Source organism: Phascolarctos cinereus, unplaced genomic scaffold, assembly GCF_003287225.1.
Source record: "Phascolarctos cinereus isolate Bilbo 61053 unplaced genomic scaffold, phaCin_HiC Scaffold_4;HRSCAF=312, whole genome shotgun sequence".
Classification (NCBI taxonomy): domain Eukaryota; kingdom Metazoa; phylum Chordata; class Mammalia; order Diprotodontia; family Phascolarctidae; genus Phascolarctos; species Phascolarctos cinereus.
Window position 1 is genome coordinate 673,016,269 of NW_027555847.1, and position 6,000 is coordinate 673,022,268.

General features: G+C 49.2%; 1 protein-coding gene across 3 annotated transcripts in view; it reads right to left on the minus strand.

Annotated features, from left to right (window-relative positions):
* Nucleotides 1–5,447, minus strand: part of SBNO2 (strawberry notch homolog 2) — a 231,629-nt gene extending 226,182 nt beyond the window's left edge. For 2 of the 3 annotated variants that reach the window (XM_078154089.1, XM_021009040.2), the window contains exon 1: nucleotides 5,399–5,447. The gene's annotated coding sequence lies outside the window, so the exon portion shown is untranslated. The remainder of the gene's footprint in view (nucleotides 1–5,398) is intronic. The other variant, XM_078154088.1, reaches the window with a different exon arrangement.
* Between the last annotated feature and the right edge of the window lie 553 nt (nucleotides 5,448–6,000).

Sequence of the window (6,000 nt, forward strand, 5' to 3'; positions counted from 1 at the left end):
TCCAGGAGTCAGTGGTGAGCCCCCAGCCTACTGTTAGGGACAGTTAAGCAGCGGGGTGAATGACTGCTTGAGGATGCTGTCTTAGGTGTCTGCTGACATCCCTTCCAATGCAGAGATCCTCTGATTCTGCTGCAAAAATGAAGATTAAGGTGAATATCTTGTTTTTCTAAAAACAACTAGCTAGAGGTGGCGCAGTGGATAGAGCACAAGCCCTGAAGTCAGAAGGACCTGAGTTCAAATCCTCACTGCCACTTACTATTTGGGCCTTGGTCTCCCCTGCTGTAAAATAAGGGGGCTGGAATTGATTCTCTCTGAGGTCCTGTGCAGCTGCCATTTCAAAGCTGCTTTTGAAAATGCTTGCCAAAGCACAGCTATGGCACTTAAATTGTCCAAGTGTTTTCTATCAGGAGAGCAACATTTACACGAGGGGGGAAAAAAAAGTAACAGAATCTAACCTCCAGTGGGGAAAAAAGGACAAGGAGGGAGAAGGGTGGGGAGGGGGGTGTGCGGTATCCCACCCACACTATCTCACTCCAGGCCTCAAGTTTCTAGCTTCCCACTCTAGTCCTAGCAGAAAAGTCCTGAATGTGCTGTCTAACCACACAACACTCACTATGGAAAAAGTTATTCAATAGACATCAAAGCTCACCCCTATTAGCAATCACACAATAAATATGCTGCTTTAAAGGTACCAGATTGGAATGGAGCCATATGTGACTCCATAACGTCAGCCTTTTCTCAATTCACTTCAACTTTTTCAGATTAGGCTGTACACCCCCCCCCAAAAAAAAAAACTAGGCAGACAAGCTAATTCCTGTTCCTCCTCCCCAAAGGAGAGCATAAAAGCCTTCTTAATTAGGTCTAAGAAGGCCTTCCGGAGAGATTCCGTCTCTGGTGATTACAATCCCAGCTCCGTATTCAATGACTGCACAGTAGCTCTTTATTAGCACATCTCAGTTCATAAAGACAGAGTTAAAAGTCATGTCAGCACTTCCATTACAGACCCCTTCTCTTCTGAGAGAAGGGCTCAAATTCTCAGAGAAAGAGAGATAGTACATGCTTGGTTAAAAAAAAAATAGTAGCATGGGAATGAGGCAATGAGGGAGTGAGGAGAAGTGGAAACCTGTCAAAAATGAAGTGTTGTGTGTGACTTCAGACGGCTTGGAGAATCTCAGAACACCAGAGAAGCCAGCATATCAGCCCGGACAGAACTCAGGTGCACCCAGTTTGATACCTCACTTCATTCATAGAGGAGAAAACAGGTCCATTGTCACAAGGGAAGCGACCAAGTCAGGTTCTCTATCTTCAGGTTTCCAAACCTGGGGTACTGTCACATTTAACTTTTTTCACCACCCAAAATGCCCAGCACAGTAATAAGGACTCAATAAATGTTGCCTGGATTGCATTTACCTCAACCCCTTAGAGACCCTGTTTCCTCATCTGTAAAATGAAGGGGCTGGACCAGATCTTTTCTAAGGTCTCCAGATCAGTTCCAACATTCTTTACTTTAAGGTCCCTTCCTAGCTCCAACCTTCTAGGATTCTTCATCTGAGGAGGTGGTTTTTTCCTATGTTTATCCAGAATAAATCCACACTACGACTGCTCCGGCTTGTTTAAACAGCAGTGAATGACCAGGGCACTGCATTCCAAGGGAGGAATCCCATGGGACACTGAATGGATCCCTTCCCCTCCCCAGGCTTCAGTTTCAAGGGTGGAAAAGAGTAGAACTGAGTCCCAATTACTGATGTAGAAACAGAAGTGACCTTGGAGGTCATCTAGCCCAAGCCCTGCTTCTCAGAGATGAGGAAACTGAGAAGTGACACGTCTAGCCCAAGATGACACTTGCTAGTTAGTGAAAGAACTGGGATTGGAACCTAATCTTAGGAAGCCCAACTCAGGGCTGTCTCTGCTGTACTACAAAGCAAACACGCAATTTTCAAAGAACACAGGACAAAATCTCCGTCCAGCACAGATCTTCAAGGCACTTCATGTCCAACAGGTCTGGAGACTCAAAAGCAAGTGAAGCATATCCCTTCAGAAGAGAGGGGCCCAACTGGCCAAATCCTCCCTCAGGAATCAACAAAGTCTACAGTAGCCTTAGTCCAAGGGTACCCCGCTGTTGCTATTCAGTCACGTCCAACTTTCGTGACCCCATTTGGGGTTTTCTTGGCAGAGATTCTGGAGTGGTTTGCCATTTCCTCTCCAGCTTGTTTTACAGATGAAGAAACTGAGGCAAACAGGGTGAAGTGACTTGCCCAAGGTCACACAGCTTGGAAGTATCTGAGGCCAGATTTTCACTCAGGAAGATGAGTCTTCCTGACTCCGAGCCTGGCATTCTACACACTGCACCACTCAGCTGCCCCTAACGGTACTCTACCTTCCTCTCAAATCACCGGGGAATGTGGAAGAACAAGGGAGCGGGAAGCTCAATGTTCTGAGCCATGTGAAACAAGCAAACAAACAAAATTTTTTAAAAAAGGCCATACTCTTTGCTAAACAATTCTCTAAAGATATATTTCCCCTTCCCAACCCTTTAAATCTTCATGTATTTTTTTCTCAAAGAAAAATGGATGCCAGGACAAAGAGGAACAGAAACCTGGAAGGAAATGGGGGTACTCAAAAAGAGTAGAATTAAATATGGGAATTTTAAAACCACTGTTTAAAGGAAGGGCAAACCTACCCAACAATGAGAGTCAACTTATATTCTTCTTAATGGCAAGAGTATAAGCTAACAGCTCGACTATCGGGGCCTTCTTGGAACTCAACTGTTAGCCCTGCAAATGTATATGTTGATTTGCTTGAAGTCTGTCCTATGCCAAGAAAGGGCAGGCACTTTCCACGGATGGGAATTATGTATTATAAAAATGTTTACACCACAGGGTTACAGGACTTTGAGCAGAGGGACAGCAAAACATGGTTAGCAAGAGCTGGAAAGCCAGAGATGCCAGTCTAGCAGGATGGAATCAAGACCTGGAGTCCCACCTTTAAGTAAGTGCCTTCTACCCTGAGAGGCTCCATTTCTCTGGAAACCCCATAGGGTGGAGGCAGCAATACTGACATTGGAAACCTCACAGGGTTTTGGTGGGAAGCAAGGAATGGGAGATATAAAGCCAGAAAGGATGATGAAGTTGAGGTCTGGGGAGGCGAGTGAAGTGACTTGTTCAGGGTCACACAGTGGGTAGCAAAGCTGAGATCCAAAAGAAATGTGAGCTATGCTATAATTGATTCGTCAAACAGATGGAATGATGTTTGTTTGCACTACCTACCTCCCAGAGGCCGCTGTGAGGTTAATATGAGATGGTGGCCCTTTAAAAATGCCAGTTATTACAGAAGAGCTCTGTCTAAACTAGCTTCAAGAGAGTAGCTTGCACAAAGCTTAAACCCAGGCTGAGGACTCCTCAAAGATGGCAGTCAACTACCACAAAATCTCAACCTTAGACAGTCTTGGTATTCAAGAGCTCACTGAGACAGGAAGGACATATCTGTGAAGCTGATAATAGGCACTCTAAACGCAGGTCTTATTGTTCATTTACAGTAAGAGCCAAAGCAAACAGCACCTTCTGAGTCAATGCAATTATCATCTAGCTTTTTTTCTTCCAAACCACCTAAAAATAATCACAGCCCCAGTTCTCCTGCTGAACACCACCAAGTGAAATACTAAATCCTGTACAGATGTTCACCCAATAGGGTTAAACACCTACATTCCACACCAAGCACTGCCAGTCAAACTAAGATATAACTGCTGTTTGAGACTTTGGGAGACCCCATCTATCTACTTATCACTTTCTGCACGTTGTTTCCGGCTCTGTTTTACATAATTAAAAGCAATCTTCCCTTTTCCTGCCCTCTACTAAAGCGGCTGAGTCTGGAGTCAGGAAGCAGTGAGTTTAAATCCAGCCTCAGATACTAGCTATGTGATTCTAGGCAAATTATTTAACGTCTGCCTCAGTTTCCTCAACCATAAACTGGGGATAATAACAGCACCTACCTCCCAGGGTCATTGTGAGATCAAATGAGATAATATTTGTAAAGCCCTTAGAACAGTGCTCAGCACATAGTAGGCACTATATAAATGTTTACTCCCTTCTCCTTCCCCAGTGAAAGTGAAGGAAGGGGTAAAAGCCTGAAACCCACTCATCCTCTCCAAAAACAAGAAACTCCAAAGAGGGTGCCCTTCTTGGGAGAAGTAGCCAGGACAGACTCGACAAGACAAAGACAACTTTGTTAGCTCAGAAGGTTCTTAAAGACCATCTGATTGGACTCCCTCATTTTATGGACCCAGAAGCTGTGGCCCAGAAGAGGGGAAGTGACTTACCCAGGGCCGTACAAACAGTTAGTGAACGGGGTGCCCTGACTTTCCCTCTAGGACTCTGTCTGCACCATGGCACAGGCAGCAGCAAAGATGAGGGGGGGAAGGATCAGAGCAGCAAAAATGGAGCATGGGGTATGCCAGGAGGGAGCCCAAGAACTCATTTTTCAGAGGACAGAAGGGCCCCAACTTCCCTCCTGCGCCTGGGATGGGGAAGGAGGTGTCAAGGAGAGAAGTAATCTGCCTCCCTTCCCACCCAACCCCCAACTTCAGGAAGGCAAGCACCAATTTACCAAAGGGATCCTACAATCTCAGGCGGGTCCCAAGGACCCCACAACACCAGGGCAGCCCCAGATTCCTAAGGGACACCAACCGCACCCGGTTCAAGGCGACCTTGGTTCCCACAACTGACCCCACAGCTCCGAGGTGCCCTGGTTCCCGAAAGTGACCCACAATTCCGGGGAGCCCCCACAGCTCCGCAGCAGCCCCAGATCCCTAAGGAACACCAACCGCACCCCGATTCAAGGCGACTCGGGTTTCCAAGTTACCCCACACAACTCCAGGGTGTCCCTGGTTCCAAAAAGTGACCCCACAATTCCGGGGAGCTCTGGTTCCCGAAAGTGACCCCACAATTCCGGGGAGCCCCCACAGCTCTGGAGCAGCCCCGAGATCTTTGAGGAACACCAACCGCACCCCGATTCAAGGTGACTCGGGTTTCCAAAAATGACCCCACAACTCCAGGGCCACCCTGGTTCCCAAAAGTGACCCAATAATTCCGGGGAGCTCTGGTTCCCGAAAGTGACCCCACAATTCCGTGGAGCGCCCATAGCTCCGGAGCAGCCCCAGATCCCTAAAGGAACACCCCGATTCAGGGCGGCCCCGGCTCCCGAGAGACCCCACAACTCCAAGACAACCCCGGTTCCCGAAAGTGACCCCACAACTCCAGGGAAGCCCCGGTTCCCGAAAGCTGAGGGAGTCACGGATGAGGGGACAGGGCGGAAGAGGGGTCGCCCCGGAGGGGATAGGGAGGGGGATAAAGGGGGAAACAGGGAGGGGGGTCGGGGGGGGGCCGGCGAGAGGGCACCTCACCTCAGGCCCGGGTCCGGAGCCGGGAAGGGCGGGGGCGGGGGCGGGGGCGGGGGCGGGGGGTGCCGCGGCGCGCCCTGGGAGCCCGAGCGGCGCCTCCGCTTCGAGGTGCCTCACAGCGGCGGCGGCGGTAGCGGCTCACTTCCGGGTTTCAGGCGCCATCTTGGTGCTGAACACGAACTTCCGGGAGACGTCATGAGAGGGGCGGGGAGAGGGCGGGGAAAGACCGAAAGCGGGGAGGGGAGGGCAGGGGAGGGCAGGGGGGAAGAAAGAGGGATCTTAACCTGGGGCTTTGTAACTCCGTGTATTTTCTTTTAGGGGTCCATAGGCTTCCCCAGGCCAAAGGGGTCCGGGACAAAATAGGTGAAGAGCTCTTGCTCTAGAAAGACAGGGAGGAAGAGAGAGAGAGGAATGGATGGAAAATATGGGCACCTCCCTACCTTCTCTCAAGACTCAGCTAAAATCCCACCTCCTGCTGGCTACCTTTCCCGTTTCTCCCTCCACCTCAACTCCCCAACCCGTTACTATTGTCTTCTCGTGGGAGGGTTACTTTGTATCTACTCTGAGTCTATCTTGTCTGTAACTACAGACGGACTTGTCGTCCC